This window comes from Microchirus variegatus, assembly GCF_963457635.1.
Source record: "Microchirus variegatus genome assembly, chromosome: 7".
NCBI classification, from domain to species: domain Eukaryota; kingdom Metazoa; phylum Chordata; class Actinopteri; order Pleuronectiformes; family Soleidae; genus Microchirus; species Microchirus variegatus.
Window position 1 is genome coordinate 386098 of NC_139808.1, and position 22033 is coordinate 408130.

A 22033-nucleotide genomic window follows, 5' to 3' on the forward strand; every position below is an offset into this window, starting at 1 on the left:
TCATTTAATCATTTTTTATTGTTGTCGCACTTCAGAAGAATAAATGCAGAAGATGGAATTCGACAACACTCGCAAGGCAAGAACGGCTAATAAATACAAACAATGCAGGTGTGTAATGACTGTATCAGAGGAAATCTTTGCGGCAGTCCAAACAGTCAAGATGCCAGAGGAGGCTGCAAATAATCCATTTGTTGTCGACCTAATGTTACAACTTGAAAATACAATCGGTGCTCGGTGGGGTTGTTTGGGGACTGTTGCTGCTGCGGTAAAACTAATGTCAAAGAGTGTCCTAAAGAAGAGTTATCAGTGAGGATGATATAAAGTGCTAAGATAAGACAAGATTTCTAAATGATAAGGAGGGATCCCCAGAGACCGGCACATGATATATACCCTTAAGTCTTAGGATATCTTCTGGGTGTAGGAGACAGTCTGTTTTCAACACACTGGCTAACTAGTAGTACCGAATACTCCAGAATATCGAACCACCCTTCTCGCTGTGAGGCAACAGTACTAGCCACTAGGCCACTGTGTGGAGCAGAAATGTTATATCTTTAAAGCTGTGGTGTGTAACTTTAAAACTTCATAACATGCAAACACATGTTGCATTCCAACCATTGCGAATATCACGCTCCAACTTCGTCTCCTCTTTTTTCCCCTGCGCTCATTTCAGCATGTAATCAAGCCTCTTCTTATTTCCTGGTTCTCCAGCCTCTTGTCGTCAGATTGTTAGACGTCTCTGTGGTAAACATCACGGCTCCCTAGAAGATATCTCAGTCCTCTAATGCTTAGTTATTTACTTATTATTCTGCTTCTTGTTGACTCCAGTGCTCAGAACTTCCTCCCGCAAGGAAGAATGCTGCCAACTGACGCCTACCTTCTCATCGAAACCTCATCATTTAAAGGGACACTGTGTAGTATTGATGGGTTTATAGTGTAACGAGTAGGTAGGATGGACAAGGAAAGGAGTGGTCAATCAGATTTTTCACCTGAGCAGGAAGTAAAGGGAGGCGGGAACTGATAAATAGGTCACACCTGAGGGCTGAGGAGGAGGAGGGAACAAACAAATGCAGCTGGAATGAAAGCAGGAGAAGGAGTGCTGACCAATTAAGAAGATTTGGAAGTTTTTGGACAAATAAGAAAAGTAAAATGAAAGACAGTTTGGTGTGTAACTAAAAACGAGAGGAACAAGCTGTTCTTAGGAGCAGGAGACGTGAGGATCTTTAAAAAAACCTGCCTGGATACAGTGGCTGACGTCTCAGTTGGACAACACCGACCAAGGGCAGATAAGTCCAACATTTCTGGAACTCTCCTGGTTTCTCCTGGCTTCCCCCCCTCTCTTAAACCCCCCCCCTCTCACTCTCTCTCACACCCACACCCACACACACACACACACACACTCTCACACACTCACACACTCTCTCTCCCCCCCGTAATTAATTCAGATCCCCCTGAAACGGCACTGATGTGAAATGACTGATATCTAACCCCCGATCACGTCTCTCTCTCTGAATTGACTGATACGTCATGTTTCCCCTCGTCTTCCTCATACTGAACTGAACTGAACTGAAAATACTTTATTAATGAGAAGCATTTTTGACATTTTTCCTGTTTTCTCGGATTGTTGATTTTGAATTTTGTTTGAGTTTGTGGATGATCCAATTCAATTATGGATTGAATGTTGAATTCTATCTTCTAATTTTGTATTGACTTTTAAGGTCTCATTCAGTTATTATTTCTAATATAATTTCCATGAAAATATGATGATTGGTTGTATATTTATTTGATGTTGGCATCTTTTGTAGCTTAGAGACAAGCTAACCGGGTAACATCTCCAAAAAAAATGAATATTTAAAAATTATAAAAATTAACAGGTTCGACTTTTTAATAGTCCTGTCTGGTGCCCAAACTTACTTTCGTTTTGAGAGGCTTCTGCTACACTACAATATAACCCAAAATCCACTTTTTTATACATATTATGTGCTCCTGCATTGTCTAGTCGCTGTATAATAGTTTTTGTTTCATTTTAGTAGTTTTTCAAAAAGTCATGTAAAATAACATGGTCACGGGCCGCAGTTGCATAGCCACTGTTAGCAGAGAGACGCCATGTTTCTACCGTAGCCTGTAAGGACAAACAGATGATCGCGAACAACACCATCCGCATCACAAACCCTGCCGCATTATTTCAGTCCAGTGACTGTGTCAGGTAGAGTCTCTGTGATATGGTCATGGAGGAAGTACTGAACAAATCCTTTTAATCAACTGATTCTAATGATTCAGTTACTAGTCACTAGTTTGTGTGTTTATCGAGAATAAAACAAAGCGTGATGACGCCGCCCACGTTGAGGAGGTTCTATATTATAAAGGAAAACCAACCAAACCGCGTAGAGTCGGTATTATTTAGTGGAAAAACGGTATAAATCTGGGGTTGTGGCAACACGAGTAGTATTTTTTAAGCTTTAAGCAGATTTACTAACATGTTAGCATGGGTTTAGTCATCAACAATTTGCAAAAGACATATAAATGGGTATTTCATCACCAGCTAGCCAACTTTGCCTTTATGCTGAAGTTTTGTTTAATTCAATTCAATTCAATTTTATTTTCTCCAGGCACTGACATAGACATGATAGAGAGCAGAGAAACACAATACATTCACATAATGAGCAAACACTACACTCTTAGAAATAAGGGTTCCAAAAGTGTCCTTCTGCAAGGGCTGAGGTTCTACCTGGAACCATTTGCTTCTGAAAAACCCTTTCCCGAAGAAAGGGTTTTAAAAGGGTTCTTGGTGGAACCCTTGGAAGCTTTATAAAAAGGTTCTACCTGGAGCCAAAAAGGTTTCTCCTATGAGGACAACCTGAAGAACCTTATATGGTTCTACTTAGCACTTTTATAAGAATGTAGACATCAGTATAGAGGAAAAATTTGCCTTTAAACAGAAAGAAAACTCTGACAGAACCGGACTCAAAGATGTGCGGCCATCTGCCTAGACCGGTTGGGGTGGAAGGGAAAAATGAGGTACCAAGGAGAAGCGGAAGACGGAAAGGAACAAGATGGAGATTAGGGAGGATCTTTGATAAGTCACATGTCTGAGCCAAATTACACCTCCATGAAGTGTTTCTATCTATAGAATTTCCTACAACAACACAGAGCAGTGTCGCCGCTTTGCTTCAACACAGCATATACATGCACAAAACCTCACAATAACTCAATTAGAGCTGTTATGCAACACAAGCGATAAATTATGCAACTCCCTTCATCAGAAATGATGTAATCTGATTCATGAACACTGTGGAAAATATGCAGTTCACCGTGGATAACGCTGCAGCCGCCTGAGCAGCCGTGTGGGCAGCCACGATATTTCAGCACAAGAGTAGACAAACTTTAGAGCCTGTGCAAACACTTGGCTTTAGCAAACATCTCGACGTGCCCAAATCCTACAGGAATCTGTCGTCTCAGCAGAGACTGTGAAGTGTGGATGAAGCATTAGCATGCTGAAACAGACGGACTCGCTTTTGTTTTCATCTCTCTCTCAAGTGCTCGACTGAGCATCTATATATAAACAGGTGCAGGTTCTCAGAACTGACCATCTGTGTTGGTCCTTTCACGTTCAACAAAAAAGATGAAATGTCTGCGTTTGTTTGTCGGTAGCTAACGCCCAAAGCAACAATATAAGAAGGAATATTAACATTCTACATGTGCATTGTCAGCACATGTACTAAAGCAGGGGTTCTCAAAGTGTTGATACCTGAGGCCAATTTAGGAACCCAACATTAGACTGAGGGTCGCCAAAGGAAAAAAAACAGAAATAAATTTGTAATAACTTTAATGACCACATTGCAGTTCTACAGTTTAGTGTTTAGTAATATCAGCATTAATATAATAACGCTGTATAATTTACTGTGTAATTACCCAGTATTTTGGCCATTGTTCTTACCTTCTAATTACAGGTTAATACCAAGTAACACATTTCTGTTACCATATATTTACTGGGTAAATAGCTAGTAATTGGGGGCTGTAGCTACCTGCTTATTACCAGCTTATAACACAATAATACACTAAAATTCACCATATAGAAACCAGGTAAATACCCAGTATTTTTGTTTACACTTATTGGTCTGTATCCAGTAATGTCCAATAAACATTTAACAAGCTTAGTAGCTCCTGGATTAAAACTATCAACTGTAATTCATTGCGGGGCCAGAAATGTTTCTGTGGGCCGCCATTGGCCCCCGGGCCGCACTTTGAGAACCAAAAGGATTAGGGTTAGGATATGTTAACCCTAACTTTATCTAAAACTCACTTTTAACCTTCTAAAAGCCAAATATAATCTGCTTTAAAGGTGCCATATGTATAAAAGAACGTGGCCAAAAACTGTTACTACATTCAAATTCAAAATACTGAGGTCTTTTAGGTTTCGTTTTCTGACATAACTGGCAACCCGTGGTTGCTCGGCAGGTGCGACTCTACTGACTGCAATGATTGGTAGATGGCGGTAGGTGGCGCCACATGCCAAAACATGATTTCAAAACATAAACATGATTTGCAGTCTGCAAAATAATTTTTTCCTTTGCTTTTTCTTGGTGCGTATCTTAAAGGGTTAACATCTAATTATGGTTAGAAACATCAAAAGAGTCCGGGAAAATGAAGTATTAGCTTAAATAAAGTGGGGAAACAATAAGTAATCTTTTCCACAATATTTGGATTGAGAGGAGGGAAGAGTCTGTGACATATTAGGAGGATTTTATGGCCAGTTGCTTTAGATTTATCACATAATGCATCTTTAACTATTCATGGCTGTAGAATCTAACGAGGACTAAATATTAGCTCCAAATGATTTGTTTCTCCATGGAGCCGGTTTCCTTCTGCCATGTTGGCACTGCCCTAACCTTTACCCACTGACAAACTCTTTGCTCCTGAATCAGCATCACACACTGCGTGGGTGTACGAGGTAGAGACGAGTGAGGCCAAACTGTAGCTGTGAGAAGCAAATTATTGATGTAGAGATGATGTCGAGTGCTTTAGTGTGTGCAACAGTGAGTCGTGAGGGGCTGTACTTTCCCACCTCTGACTACACTGGAGAGAAAAGCTGCATCAAATCCAGGAAAAACCTTCCTCTGCTTTGAAGGAAGACGTTCAGTGTCGCACAAATTGTAGCAATCGTCTGCCGTTGATTTAGAAAAACACTTCTTCGTGTCCTTTATAGCCATCGGTAAACGAGTGTGTATCCTCTCTCAGTGTGATGATAATGAACAAGACCAATCATTTCATTCAGTATGAAGAGGCTGACGTCACTCACAGACCATCATGATGTTCAGTGTTCTCTTACAGGTCATTCAGACGTGATATCATCAGTGTCAATAGAAGTGATTTCTCCTCCACTCAGATTTACACAGCGTGTGTGTTTGAAGACATTGTTTTGCAGTTTATTGTGTTATGCTTTTTTAAAAAAATCTATCAGTTAATATTCTATGACGAGTATGAGGCAAAACTGAAGACATTTCTCAATGTTGTTTTTATCTTCTGGGAATAAAGTCATAATCTTTTGAGAATAAAGTCATAATTTTTTGAGAATTAAATCATAATTTAATGAGAATAAATGTATTTTATGAGAATAAATTGTAATCTTACGATAATAAAGTCGTAATCTCTTGAGAATAAAGTCGCAATCTTTTGAAAATTGTCGTAATCTTTTAAGAATAAAGTCGTAATCTTATAAGAATAAATTGTAATCTCATGAGAATAAATTCATAATCATTATTCAAGCAAAATTTCCAATGATCAACCTGCATCAAGATGAGGAGCGCTGAGCATTTGGTGAAGATATATTTTTGGTTTGAGCTTCACAAATAAGAAATCATCTCTTTTGTGGAGGAGTAAATGTCTGGTAGTGGTTGTGAATAAAATAATGATTAAAAATAAGACTTTTATTGTCATAATATTATGAAATTATGCCTCGAAAGATTAAATAGTTATATTTCACCATACACAATTAGCTCTTATTAGGCTCAATCATAGTGAGTAGAAGGCTTGTATTGTTAAGCAGGAGTTCTATTATTTATTATTTATTTGATCCAGTGCCAAGAGTGAGACCTGGTGGAGCCACAAGTGTTTATAATGTATAAAGAGTGTCAGACTAATGCAGATCCATCAGCTGAGGCTGGAAAAGCTGCTCTTTCACTGTCAAAATAATGAGAGATTGAACACAGAACGTTACCACGAGGAAAAGGTCAGAGAGATTGATCCTATTCTCAGAAGAGCTTGTTGAGACATTACAGGCCTGATCACTCACACAATAATGTGGGTGTGAGCCGGCTCTGTGTTTTGTGTGTGTGCGTGTGCGTGCGTGCGTGTGTGTGTGTGTAGTAAGTGCACTAGCACCGGTCAAATGTCTGTCAAAGTGTGGATGGAAATAATTCCCTCAAATGATGTGATGATGAACACCAGCAGTGTCATGAAGTGCAGGGTGTTTATCATCCAGACACAAACAACAACTGTACTGACAACTAAAACACAACATCAGGTATATGTCATATATACAAATATATATGTATCTCGGAATGACTTGAAATTCACCATCATAATAGTCAGCATCGCCCTGAACAAGGATCTGTCGAAAATATTCGCAAACCTCTTAAGGAATAATTTTAATGAATTTTTGAAAATCAGAAAATGATCCATTTGCCCTGATGCACTTTGACAGTGAGCTGACTTTCTTCACAAAAACAAAAAGTATCTCGAAATGACGGGAATGAAAAATCAAAACGGCTCAGCGAGAACGTCGCGCCGACTCATTTGATGAAGAAACGTTGCGTAGAGAGTTTAGAATCCCACCATGTTCACTGTTTCCTCTCATCTTGGAACGATCCAACAGAGGCAGAAACTGCGAATGTGTAATGAAACGCGACGACAGAGTTCAGCAGGAGATAAACTCAAGAGCTGTGAGAGGTGTTTTTGGAAAAAAAAAAAGAGAACAACCTAAAAACTACAAAGTACTAAAAGTAAAGGCGACTGTCTTCAGGCAAACCTTCACTGAACGGAAAACTAAAGAGAAGTGGTGTGTCAACAACCATCTATATCAGGGGTGTCAAACGTAAGGCCCGTGGGCTAAAACTGGCCCTTCAGAGGGTCCAATCAGGCCCTTCAGAGGGTCCAATCAGGACCACAGGATGAATTTGGGAAAGTTGACCATTTCAATCTAATCTACTCATAATGTGAAATACTATATTTTTCAATTCCAGATACCTGTGGCTAATATAGTTGAAATTGCATTATGTATTGCTTTTAAAATATGGAGGTGCACCCTTGGTAATTTGCTGTGGGAATAATACATAACTCCTTATATGGACATCCTGTGGAAGAGTGTGTTATAGGTCACATGTTCAGGCTTTTAAAGACAAATGTGTTTCCTTGAGACAAAGTTATGCTTCATTTTATATTGCATTTTTAGTCGTGATATAAAGTAGAAATAATTGTGCAGGAGTCGCAAAATCTGACGTTTTTTCTTCACTTTCTGTTCATAAAAAACAGTATAAATATATATATATATATATCCTATTCTATATATATATATATATATATATATACTTAAATCTACGAAGTTGGAATATTTGGCATTTTAGTATTTTTCAAATGATTCAAATATTCCATGTGTGTACTCTAACCAGTCATTACTTATTTTTTAACAATTACATACAAGTAGTCATGTGAGCCTAGTTTACTGATCCACCTGATTATAACTCCTCAGAATTTGTCTTAATGTTTCCTACGTGAATAACATGAAGTGATTTACTTTTTTTTTCTTTTTTTTATAAATTGTGAATTCCAGTAGAACAGTGATTCTTCCTCCCAGCTGACACTTTAGAGATTATATTTTCTGAGATCCGGTGACTAATGGGAACAAAAACAGTCTTGAGGGAGAGATCACGGCTATGATGTTCTATGATGTTCATATTGTAGCTTCTGTATTCAGCTCTCATGTCATCAAAAGGTCACTTTGCCAAAACTCAGAATCTTTAACATAAATCACACACAAACTTCTCCTTGTTTTGTTCCAACCAAGAAATAAAGGGCATAAAATCTATGAAGGCCACGCTGAGCCAAACTGCTGTTGTGTGTGTGTGTGTGTGGGGGGGGGCTTTATCATTTCCTACCCATGGAGGGAGCCAGAGAGTGATGCATTTCACAGAGTCCTGTGGGAGCGTTCACACCCACACAGCAACATGAAGACACACAAAAGAAAATAAACTGTGCACAGGTTTAAGAAAAAAGCTAAATATTGCACTTTGTGTAGGCTGCATATTTAATTCCAGCCTTTGTCTTAAAATACAATGATTCCCTGTATATGGCACTCACTAACACTCACTAACACACACACACAGTCACTAACACACACACACACACACACACACACACACACACACACACACACACACACACACACACACACACACACACACACACACACAGTCACTAACACACACACACACACACACACACACACATCCTGTTTGCATCCCACACAACCTGAGCGTTGCCCTCTCACTGTCAGTCACTGCACAGCGAGAACTCGTCCCCCGTGTGTTTTCTCTGCAGGAACTCGACCACACGCTGTGAGTGAGGAAATGTCAGCTGTCATTAAAACGCTGTCACATACTTCACCGTGTTTTTAGGTGTTCATTGTCAGAGAAGTAAGGACAGTCGTTTCACATCTATGGAGGAGGTCGTATTTCACAGAGCACAAGTTCTCCAGTCATCAGAAATCTCTGGCACACTCCAATGATCTTTGAGGCCGCGTGTGATGAAAAAGGAGACACACACACACACACACACACACACACACACACACATGAACACACACACCGTCTTCAGAGAAAGTGACCCCCAGTGTGTGTGTGTGTGTGTGTGTGTGTGTGTGTGTGTGTGTCTCTTCTTCCTCAGAAAGCACTAGTTTAAGATTTTAATGTCAGCATAAGATGAAGGACATGACATTATGGAAATATTAAATGGTTTGTATTTACATAACACTTCTCTATCCTTGAAGATCACTCTAAGCTGCTTTACACTACACTTTTGACATTCACCCATTCAACATTAAGTTTCATTGCTCACATATTCTTATAACCAGTATATATTAACAGCCATAACTTAGGACAAGACATAAACTAGGCACCTTTCAAGGTTCACTCTGGAGCGGATCAGCACAATGTCAAATCTATATGTATCTCGGAATGACTTGAAATTTACCATCATAATAGTCGGCATCAGCCTGAACAAGGATCCGTTGAAAATATTCACAAAACTCTTAAGGAATAATTTTAATGAATTTTTGAAATTCAGGAAATGATCCATTTGTCCTGATGCACTTTGACAGTGAACTGACTTTCTTCTCAAAAGCAAAAAGTATCTCAGAATGACTTGAAATTTACCAACATAATATTTGGCATCGCCCTGAACAAGGATCTGTTGAAAATATTCACAAACCTCTTAAGGAATAATTTTAATGAATTTTTGAAATTCAGGAAATGATCCATTTGCCCTGATGCACTTTGACAGTGGGAGGGATGTTGAGGTGATATTGGAATTCAATTGATACCATTGAGTTTTTCATTCAAGTTTATTTATTTTACCGTTTGTACTTTGGTGTATTAGGTCACACGTTTGCATGTTTATTTGTTTTATTTATTTACCTCTGATGTACAGCACTTTGTTTCAGCTGTTGTTGTGCTTTATAAATAAAGTTGGATTGGATTGACTACATGTACATCATTGTAGCCGACGGCACCAACAAAGGTGTCGCCCACACGTGTCCTTAAAGTGACAACAAAGAACCCGGAGCGAAAGAAGACGACTCACAACGTAATCAGCAATCATTGTAAATAATTATTCAAGTTCAGCATCTAATGGAGATTAATGAGGCATAAGACTGAGCTGGTCATGATTAATTTGTAACAAATGAAGGTCAGAGAAGCAGAGGGTCAGCGTGAATTATTAACCACCACGTGCACTAGGGCGCGCTGCCAAGCAGGTGTGAACGGGGTGAGCTTAAGGTGAGTGGGGAAATATGTCAGCTGCAACATATACTGTGGATATAGATAGATCTCAAAGAAGAGTTAGCAGCTGCAGTTTCTGCCGCCTACAGTGACAGTGAGCTTTTTCATGGGCGATGGGGAGAAAAACGACGACAAGAACAACAAGAACAACAACAAAACAACCTACGAATAAATGAGTTTAGCACAGCGTCTGTGTTTGCTGCCAGGATCATTATATTCACACATTTCTGCAGGAGCACTGTGTGCACACAGTTGTGTTGAAGTACTTTGAGGCAGACAAACAAAGAAAGAATTACTTCATATTTTAGATTTGCAGAAGAGGCGAGCAGTAGACAATAATTAGTTGATATGCTAAAAATGTTTTGATTTTATAACTCATTAATTATTACTTACAGATTATATCGATGGACACATCTTGACTCTTTTTTGTCTTATTTTAACTCTAAGGGTTAGAAAATGTCCTGTGAGTAAGTGCTTTAGCCCATTTTTCCAGAATAACTTTCAACATCTGGCAGTTATTTACCATTTACTGCATGTTAAAACATTGTGTGTCTAAATTTTAAATTTGTACAGTATAACATATTTCACAAAACACAGTTTTTCCAACTGTCTCCTCTCTGGTGACAGAGATGCTGATTGGCCAGCTTACTGTGACAGTGTGAGTGAAACTACCGTAATAACCACACTTTGTCTTTGACGCGCAACTTCTCAGTTTTCAGAAACCGTTGGATTGTTTTCTTCTTACGGTAATGCAAAGTGCAGATGTGACGTCTGTGATACACTCTGTGTTAAAGGGACGTCGTGTTCGCGCCGCGACACCAGAGTCCAGGCACCGTTTACCAGTTAGCTCTGTTAGCGCCGTTAGCGACAGTGGAACCGGAGCGGTCTGTTTATTAAAGGAAAAGAGCAGCGCTACAAATAACCAGCGTACCTGTGTACTGCGTATGTGTGCCTCTGTTTTTAAACTTTAGCGTTACTTTAGAGACTCATTTTGACGATCAGGAGTCACACAAACATGACGCCACGCGCGTCTTTTTCCGTATTTTTTTGTCGTCATGGAAACGCGTGAACGTTGACGCTGCTATTGCGTTAGCGCGCCCGGCACTTATTTGAATGAGATTTACGAGAGCTCAGTATTGTTTCAGGTTGTGCTTGGTATAAAAAGTTTGAAAACACTCACTGTTTTAGACCATTTATCTTTCCCACCACTAATATGCAGCATATTATAATTTTACAGCTCAAACTCCTTCTAATCTTTTAGAGCGTATCCGTTTTGATGTCTTTGTGGTAATCAGTGGAACGCCGCCGTCTTCTTTGTGTGCCCACCGGGGACACTCAAGGGGGAGAAAAATATCGTCACATCACAACACAGCGGTTAAGACGTGACTGGCGCTCTCTGTAGGTGTCCTCTTCAAATGAAGTGTTACCTCTTAGCCAGACAATATCAGCACCTTCTTACTGCTTATTATTACCCAAGCAATTATGCCATCTGTGTAATAGTGCTCACCACTGCTCCATCGCAGGCATAATTAAACGCCGAGCTTCTTCAAATGAGGATGTCAGTCAGCCGGCGCTGAGAGTCGACTGAAAGACGCTCTTTGTGACTTTGTGTGTGTCGTAAACTCTCCGTGGGTTTGATTGACAGACATGTAAGACATGCAAAAGGAGGATATTCAAGCATTTACACTATGTATTTAACTGCTTGGACCCCTGTAGACTCTTAAATAAAAGTACTTAGTAGAACCATATAAGGTTCTTCGGCTTGTCCTCATAGGAGAACTCCTTTTGGAGGGTTCCACCAAGAACCCTTTTAAAACTAAAAGAAAGGGGTTTTAAAGGGTTCTCTGGATCAAAATTAGTGTTACCAAGAACCCTTGAAAAACCTTTTCTTCGGGAAAAGGTTTTTCAGAAGCAAATGGTTCCAGGTAGAACCTCAGCCCTTGTAGAAGGACCCTTTTGGAACCCTTATTTCTAAGAGTGTACCATCAAAGCAGCACTTTTAATAATTAAAAATGACTTAGTGCGCACGACATGGAGCTGTGCCGCAGGTGCACCCTTGGTAATTTACCATGAGAATAATACACAACTCCTTATATGGACATCCTGGGTGTGTGTGTGTGTTTATAGGTCACATATTCAGGCTTTTAAAAAGTAGTGATATAAAACCAAGTGGACTTTGAACTGTGACATATTTCCAAATTTCAGGTGTGTTTATATAGTTGGTGAAAAAAGGATATAAGACACTCTTTATTGCATATTATTATAGCCCCTGTATGTTTAAACAACAAACTAATGGGAAAAAAAACCAGCCAAAATGCTCTGTGTTCTATGGGTTAAACTAACATCGTACCAAAAAGGATTTAATTACAATAAATTAATATAAAACTCAATAATAACTTATCATTTTCAGGAAATAATCCTGTTTCCCGAGTACTTATTAGTCTTGGTGTCACTTCTTTGTCACTCAATTAACAATTCATGAATTAAGTCGTGCCTTAAGACACAATGGAAAGCATGAGTGAGCACATGTCACAGCAGTGTGCCAGGCTGTGCCAGGGCTGTGTCAGGCTGTGCCGGGCTGTGCCAAACTGTGCCAAACTGTGCCAAATGAGACCACAGCTGTGACAGTAAAAGTCAGCAGGTATATAGGTCAATCCCCCATGACTCCATCAATGGAGAGAGACACACGTGGTCAGGCCTGTGTGGATTAGTGAGGAAATGAAGGATCATCCTCTGACCAGAGCACGAGAAAACTTCACTTCACAGTCACTCATACATGACAACTGTCATGACAACGTTATGTGCATTAAAGATGAAATGACAGAACACTGATAGATGATCAGTGATATCACACTTCCTTCTGCATCAGGGTCACTGTAGTTCTGTAGAACAGTCACATGATCACTGGCTCAAAGAAACACAGTCACATTAAAAGCACAAAAAAGTGCAAAAACACCATATTGTTATTCTAAATTAAAGGTGCATTATGTAATAAATGATAAAATCCTCCTAATATGTCACAGAGACTCAGGAATAATGTTCATATAACAAACTGAACTCACCAACAACAACAGTACAGACAAAATATTTGCATTAAAAAATATATATTGCAGACTGAAAATCATGTTTATGTTTTGAAATCATGTTTTGGCATGTGGCGCCACCTACCGATGTCTACCGATCATTGCAGTCAGTAGAGTCTCAGCTGTCGAGCAACCACGGGTTGCCAGTTACGTCAGAAAACAAAACCTAAAAGACCTCGGTATTTTGAACTTGAATGTAGTAACTGTTTTTGGCCACATTCTTACATATGGCACCTTTAATGTAAAATGAGCTGATTTTCGAGTTACTTAAAAAAACCAATACATTTCTTTACAAACAGCTTAAACTAATGGTCTATTGTGATGCTACAGTACTGGCTCTTTAGCACATTAGAGCTTTGAAGTCTAGAGGACAGTAAATATGAATACAACAGTTAATAATTATAATTTTAAAAAAATCTAGGGTTTAATTGATTTAGTTTCCAAGTTAATGTATAAAACTATAAACAATAATAAAACGAATGGTTCATATTTAATGAATAATTAGATATCTTAATGGCTGATTAAAAAGAGGGAAAAAAAAGTGGTAAATAATGAGTGTTTACACGATAATATTAAAGTGTCGAGGTCATTTATTTAAGGATTATCATCATTATCTTCTTTTCTTCTTTTAATTATTGCTGTTAATTTTTCTCGTGTGTTTCAATTCAACTTCAAATATTTCAGTGAATGACTGCTAAGAAGACCACAGAGGGAAAAATAAATCAACTCATTAATCAATGTACGGTTTGTCCTGTAGAACATACGTACGTGTGGTCTACTGCACTTTTTGTGTGTGTGTGAGTGTGAAGGACTCTTTATTTCTCCGCTAGGACAAAAGTGTGTCATGTCCTGATAAATGCATGTGTCTTTTGTCTCTGCAGGGACAACGTGGCACATGGTCATGTTTTCTGCTCTTTATTTACTCATTCTGTCTGTTGGTATTGGCTGTAATGAGGGAACTGATGCAGGTGTTCTATTTTTACCCATGCACATAAAGGTGAAAAAGCTTAGGATTTACTGTATTTTAATGGTGATGTTGGGTTTCAATGTATGAGAAGAATTTGCAAGAATCAAAGTATAAACACAGCGTTTGATGACTTTGTGGAGCAGCGTGAGATCACGGGCTTCACTTTGTGATGAAGTGACTGATCCTCTCTTACTTCGTCCTAAAGTCACTTTGTATTCTGCACGTTTCAAGTTGCAAACACTCTACAAAACAATGAGCTGTTTTTCTGTGACCCTCCAAACAGCTGACTCCACTTTACTGAGTACGGGAGGAACATTTACAGCCATTGAAAGTGAATTATTTATTGTGATTCTTGAAGGCAAACAGCAGTTCTACAGAGTGACAGACATCAAATGCTCCTTTATCTTTTAAATAAAAATACAGATTTCTATGGATTTTATCATTGTTGGAAAGATTTTGACTCGTTTAACCCTTTAAGTGCTCATAGGTGCACCTATGGTAATTTGCCATGGGAATAATACACAACTCCTTATATGGACATCCTGGGGGGGTATGTTTATAGGTCACATATTCAGGCTTTAAAAAATGTGTCTTCTTATGTGTTGTTGAGTCAAAGTTATTATTAATTTTACACCACATTTTAGTATTGATATATAGTAACATTAATTGTGCAAAAGTCACAAAATTAGACCATTTTTCTGTTATTTTTGTTCATAAAGGGTGAATTCCAATTCCTTGCTTAACCCTCAATCTTAATCCTCAATCTCAAAAATGCTCCCTCTAGTGCAAGTTCTGTCCTGATTCTCAGAAAAATTAAGTTGAGGTCAAGTTTAAGGGCTGTATCGCCCTCAATATTGAGATTTTCCAAGACCACCTTTGGGAGCAAGGGCTACCCAGAATGCATTGCGTGTTTTGACATAACAAAGATGGCGCCGAAAGAAGCAAAACGTGTACGCTACAAATACGTATTTTCTTTGTTAATAGAGATATAAAAATGATCTTAGTTTAGGCCCATATTATGGATTACTGACGTCATTGTTGCGTAACATTTATTTTTATTTGACCATCTTTTGTCAATATTCGGCCGGTGTGGACAAGCGACAAGTACAGATGATGTAAATGTGTTGGACGCAGCTTTGGCGTTATTCTGCCCCCTACAGTCTGAAGACATATCTGCATTTAAGGGGTGTCCCATTTCTAAGTGACAAAATAACCCTCAACACTTGGTTTTGAGGGCCAGTTAAGGTTGAGGGTTAAGTTAGGAATTGGAATTGGCCCAAAAACGAAACAAGTGAACCTTGAACTGTGACATATTTCCAAATTCAATTGGATTTTAATCACATTTTGAGTACTTTTTGCTGAAGTTGAGCTTAAAACTCTATGTTGCACATTCTTACAGTATAATCTCTGTATTTACTGTATGTTTTAACATAGTAATGGAAAAAAGCAGCCAAAATGCTCTGTGTTCTAAGGGTTAAGTACACTACTCAAAAATAAGTGTCATTGCTGTTTTTCTTTGATGCAGAATTCTTCTCTGCTATTTTTTTATAAATATACATATATATATATATATATATATCTTTCATGAGGGAAGCGTGACTGATGTTCTCGATCATCCTGGCCTTGCCACGAAACTACCAAACAAAGCATTACCTTCAGCACAACTACCCACGAGAGCATCTCAAAGGGAGATTCAGTGGAACAGCGTCCTTCATCCTTCAAAAGACGTGAAATCTCTTCTCGAGCACGAGGATAGTCTAATATCCCACTTCATTTGAGGACTCTATTATGACAGCTTTCAAGGAGCGACTGAAGCTTCTCTTAGGGGCGGTAATTTTCAGCCTATTACCCATGCAGCTGTAATAATGTGCTCCCAGAAAGGTAGAGATGAATTGCAGTGTTTATTCCCCTGCGTTCTTTGCTTAGAAAGCAGCAGTGTGGTCACACCGTCTAACACAGTCGGTATAATGAGGCCTGATGAGTCTCACGTTCAACACTTCCCACTTCTTTGACTGGACACATATGTGACTCATACCGTTTTTCCACTTTTGTGGGTTTTAATAAGCATTCGGGGCTGAATGTCAGTAAGATAATAAGAGGCCGAATGAGTGAGATTAAGTCCGATGTAACCGCTATTCAATAACAAACGCCGTTGTTCGCGGCGTCACACAGAGATACCATAATTGCTCATTCCCATAAACATAAGGAAGGATTATCACTATCCAGAACTCGTCCAGGAAACATAATAAAGGCAGTGGAGGGAAACAAAAGACCTCAGACCTCTGAACACAAATCTGTTTTCCAAAATGAGAATCAAGCCGCTGCCAGACAAATATATTTTATACTGTGGTTGGCAGCCAAACCTAAATAAAATGTGTCATGTCACATATGTCTGTCCTCAGGACAAGTTAATCAGGCCGTTTCCTCGACTCCCCTCTTTTATTTTAGATGACTTTCTTTCGCCTGCCAGGCAAAATCTGCAGCGAGTGGCCAAGCAAACACAAACATTTGTCTTTCAGACAAGTTTCTCGGGCTGTAACTGTATCAACAAGTACTTGGTCCAAATTATAACTTTTCAGTTAAAAAAAAAATATAAGCTTAAAGCTGCGAGGTGTTACTTTTGGTGATGATTGTTGTTGTTATTCTGCTTCTGTTTGGAACAGAAACAATGTCACATTATTTGTATATTTGTATTGTTACATCTTGTATTTGATGATGGATTCTGTCAAGCAATACTATCAGAACTGACTGAGGAAGCATTTATGTGACGCAATTATTGTAAGAGATGTAATGGTAAATGAAATGTCTCTGTCTCAGAGCTACAACTGCCCAGCACAGAATACCAGGTCCTTTTGTGTATTGTATATTGTGTAATTAGGATAACCGTCCTACAACATCCGCAGGGAGTCGGCTCCCTGATACCTAAAGTAGACAAAGAGGTGTGAAAACACAGCCTGGAAATGAAGACCTTTTGTCTATTGGAGGAATGCGAAAGGGGAGTTTCTCAGGTATAAATGTGGAGAGTCCACTATGCTCTGGGTCTGCAGCAGAGAATTTCCACAACAGAGAAAAAAAATTGAGAGCAGAAACATTATTCTGCCTTCTTTAAATTTAGCAGCTTACAATCCTGACCACAGACCTAACCACTCAGTATAGATCAGCTGAACCTGGCCAATCACAAAGGCCTCTGTGTAATCCTGGCACCCATCATTTGTCCTCAGTGTCACTTGTTATACCTTTTTTGAACCTAACCTACAGTAACTGGGGCAAAGGACAGATAACTGGACGTAGAAGTCCTCCTCAATGTCGACTCTAGGTATGAGCAGAGGAAGACTCTAATAACTCTGAGATTCACGTTCAGAATGACAGAAGACGCCCAACTCCCAACATCTCGTCGTTCATGTTTGGCGTCGTCTCAGTCCTCCTCAGATCTGAGTCTTCAATAATGGTTTTCAACTTAATAGCTCATCACTGACTCCAGAAACTCCATATTTGGTCGTCTCACCTGATCGTCAAAACAATTTCCTGTTACAAACCAATGTGAAGAGACAAAACCATCACAGAAATCTCTCAAGTGAAAAAAAAAAAAAACCCACTGGCTGCTACAACCGACTGCCACCTTGGAATTAACGTCTCAGACATCTGGAAAACATGTCTTTATAATGCAAATGAAGGGCTTTTACCTGATCACCTCCTGCTGAGGTGCTATTAGAGCCATTTAAGAGACGCGTCCATTTGAATTATGTTTGATTTCACCTCTTTGTGCTGTGGTCATTTTATCCATTAGAGCCGTTAATGGAAGGCAGAAAAAAACGGCGGCACAACGTGCGGTGAGTTGTGAGTGCAATGGTTTCCCACAAACACAGCTGAGCAGCGATGTGATGGGTGCAGACTGTTGTATTCCAGCTGTGGTAGAAACTGTATTATGTAAATTATCTTACTCATTTTTACAGATTTCAGTATAATGCACTTATTTTATGACCTTATTTTTTTTTTTTTTTACCTTGATTTTTCAATTTACACCTAAATCTACAGATCTGTGTATATTCATTTAGTTAATAAATTAAAGGTGCCATATGTAAGAATGTGGCCAAAAACGGTTACTACATTCAAATTCAAAATACCGAGGAAGTGTTTGTGGGTTAATCAGGTAAAAATCCCCTTTGGGCTGTCGTGGTAATTTACGTCTGACAGGATGATTGACAGCCGCCCACCTTCCACTGAAGTGATGAGAATAACAGGACACTAATTATAATGTCATCAAACAGACTTATGCGTCTGGAGAGAAACGCGAAATTTTGAAAAAATAGGGGCCCCCAAATAGTATCACGCATAGGGCCCCCAAACAGCTAGAAACGGCCCTGCCTCAGACTCAACAGACTGCAATGACTGGTAGACGGCGGTAGGTGGCGCCACATGCCAAAACATGATTTCAAAACATAAACATGATTTGCAGTCTGCAAAATATCTTTTTTTAATGCAAATATTTAGTCTGTACTGTTGTTGTTGGTGAGTTCAGTTTGTTATATGAACATTATTCCTGAGTCTCTGTGACATATTAGGAGGATTTTATCATTTATTACATAATGCACCTTTAATATACAATATATTAATATATTTAATTCATATAGTGTGTCATTTATATTTTTCTTTTTTTTTAAATGGTATTTTGGCACCAATTTCACCACAGCAAATTCCTTCTATAGATTCCAGCATACATAGCAATAACCCTGTTTCTGATTGTGATAACACATTTCTATTCTTGGTTGAAAACCACTGTTAATGAAACACAATTTCAGAGATCAAAAATCCCGCTTATCCTGATTCATCAGACGACATAACACACACTAATCCAACCTTTCAGAAACGATCGCCCAAATATACTGGACACAAAGCAGCTGTTGGTGTTTAGATGTGAGGCGAGGTGTTCATTAGAATGCAGGTAAATGACAGTAACTAAGTGCTGCTGCCTTTAGGAACTATTATTATTCGTGTAACAGTTGTTCTCGCCCCCGAGTGCAAATAGCAGAGTCTTCAGGACTGGATTTCAGTGGGAGGAGCATCTCTGTGTCTGTGAGTCTAATGGTCCTCACACTGTTTATCTTTATATTGTCATTGTGGCCAGTGCTGCTGCTCAGAGCAGGAGCCCATGCAGACCCTCATTAACGAAGGGTCAGTGAGGGTCAGCGCCGCTGCTGCCTAACAGCTGCAGCACGGAGAGGATTAACAAGGGGTTAAATGTAACATCTGAGCGATCAGTGAGCTTTATCTGTTTCATTTTGTCTCTCAGTCTCCGGCTCCCTTTCATTATAGAGCTCCCTCGGTGCCACATTTGTGTCACCAGCCTTTTAGTGTTTGCAGCCTCTAAGCATACACGCATGCTGAGCTAACCTCCTTCTTCTTTCCTAATGCCAGCATTGGAGGGTAGGTGCATGCCTGAGGTGCCATTGGGAAGAGAGAGAGAGAGAGAGTGGCGTCACCACTGAGGCGATTATGATGCGTTGAGACAGAAGGGCCCAGTAGCAGAGTTAGGAGGACGACTCTGGACCACCTCTGTGGCTCTGACAGCAAGGATAGACACGGCACTGCCAGGGTCCCCCCGGAGCATCACTTAAGCTTGTTAGCATGGCCACCGGGCCTTGAAGATGATGGGTTCTGAAGAGGTGATTAAGCCATTGCTGAGGTTTCTTTGTATGCTTCAAAGAGCAGCACAACGCACGGGCAGAGAAGGGGGTAGACATACAGGGAAGGACTGCAGGGGTAATTCAGGTTCAATATGGTTAACAGTGATCCTGAAAGTGTCATTCATCAAAAGGGCTGATGATGCTGCAGGTTGACGTTGACCTCGCTGACATGAGAAATGTACACTTTGTGCACAGAAACTTATTAGAATATGGCAAATTCAGTACAATCCCAAAAAGGTGGTCTTCACTAGGGGGTTGAACAATTATGATCCTGGAGGCCATGTTAGGGGACAGATGATGCAAAACACATTTTTTAATCATTTTAATACTTATATTTGGGACCCTGGAGGCTCTATGAGTCGGTAAAGGGTGAAAAAGATGACTCATTCATGTTTTTGTGCCTCAGTCTAAGTAAAGGAGATAAAGTGTGCAATGTTGACTTCTGCACACAATCTGACGTCAGACTGATAAATTACTTGAATTGTTGTCTCGTGGAGCTTTTTCCCTAAAAAAGTGCAGACGAGGGCAATAGTATACAGAAGAGCGGAAGTCTGCGAAGTGTTCTATTCTTGTCTGCACAGTGCAGCACAGAGTTCTACACAAACTTCCAGCATCAGAGGATTTACGTGTCCAGTGGATACATTTTATATATGACGGCATATAATGATGGCTTTTCTAAATGCTAACTGCAGTTAGCTGTCGTTAGCCTCAGTGACACTGACGTAATTTCCTGTGTCTCATTTGCATATTTAAAGAGACAGGCACTCAAAAGCGACAGGCACTCAAAACAGCCCTGTTCTGAACAGGGCTGTTTTGGCAGTGATTGAACTGATGTGGTGCTTCATCCTTAAGGTGTTTTGACCAAAGCAGGTCACAGACATGTTCATTAGGACACCTGGGAACTAGGAGAACACTTGGAGAAATAGCATATAATATGTCTCCTTTAAATAATTACCAAACACTACCTCTGGGCCATTGGCTCTCAAGCCTCTGCTTCGATCGATGTCCCAACCTCAACAATCTCTGACTTGGCTAAATGTCATACAAGTAATAGCCAATCATCACTGAAGCCTTGCTGTCACTCACACACAACAATCACAAGAACAGAAAATAAAATGTGCCAAAGATGGGTTTGAATCCATGCACGAGCACCAGAAGTAGCACAGTCTGACATGATGTGCAGCTGTGATGCAAATAACATTAAAGACTACACATAGCACATGTACTAATGTGGGAGACACTTGTTCTTGTGCGTGCTCGTATTTCAAATCTCAGCTGAATCAGCAGTATCACAGTTTACTCATAGAGAGCAGGAAGAGACAGTAGATATGAGTGACTGTAACATCGCATGCACAAAGGTTCCAAATATTGAGGACCTGAGTCATTAACTAGTATAAAATCTAGTCCTGAAAACCAAAATCAGTGAACCCCTAGTATTCACTGCAGTTTTTCTCTTCACCCTCTTACATTTCCTCACTCTCTGATGTTTGGACTCAAAAGAAGAAGCGTTCTGACATTTGAATCTCTCAGATCATCCGTGACATCCAGGAGTTTGGACTAAACATATATATGCAACATATTCAACTCAGTGTGAACTCTGCTGCCAAATACAAAAGATCTCAGAGATGAGAGTGAGCGGCACATAAGCCTCCATACCAGCAAGCCATCTGTGCCACCGGGTGCCACATAATCTTAGCAGGAAGCGGTCATCGCCGCTCGTCGTCACATCGTCTTCCTGTCGTGGTTTACACACTGAATTGAATCAGTGACTCTGCAGTATAGTGGGGGAGACATTTGTTGCAGCGCGGTCTCAACAACGTTAATTTATTTATCAGACAAAGTCAAAATGGCATGGACTCAGTTTAATCATCTAACAAGGCTTGCTCTCCCCGGTGGCACACACTCTTGTGTGGGTGGATCTTTACATCGGTGTGTTGGGGTTAAGCACTGGACTCAAGGATCCTGTCAACATGGATTACAAGCACTCTCCACTATTAGCTCCTACACCACCCAAAACCCCGCAGAGAACTCGTCTTCCTCCTCTTTTATTTGTGTCGCGTCTGCATTATACACCTCCCCCCCCTTATCAATACTCTGTCTTATGTGCAAGCATGGGGCTTTTAAAATGCTCACCATGCTGTCAGTGGTAAATCTACAGAGCACAGACCGAAACAAAGGGGGCTAACTAGCCGTGTTTCAATGTCAACCGCGGGTAATTCTACCAGCAGTAATTGCCAATTCAATCAATGT

At 39.8% G+C, this 22033-nt stretch overlaps 1 protein-coding gene across 1 annotated transcript in view; it reads right to left on the minus strand.

Moving 5' to 3' along the window:
• bsnb (bassoon (presynaptic cytomatrix protein) b) overlaps positions 1–22033 on the minus strand; it is a gene marked incomplete at both ends in the record, with an annotated part of 80892 nt that overhangs the window by 15348 nt on the left and 43511 nt on the right. The window lies entirely within an intron of this gene.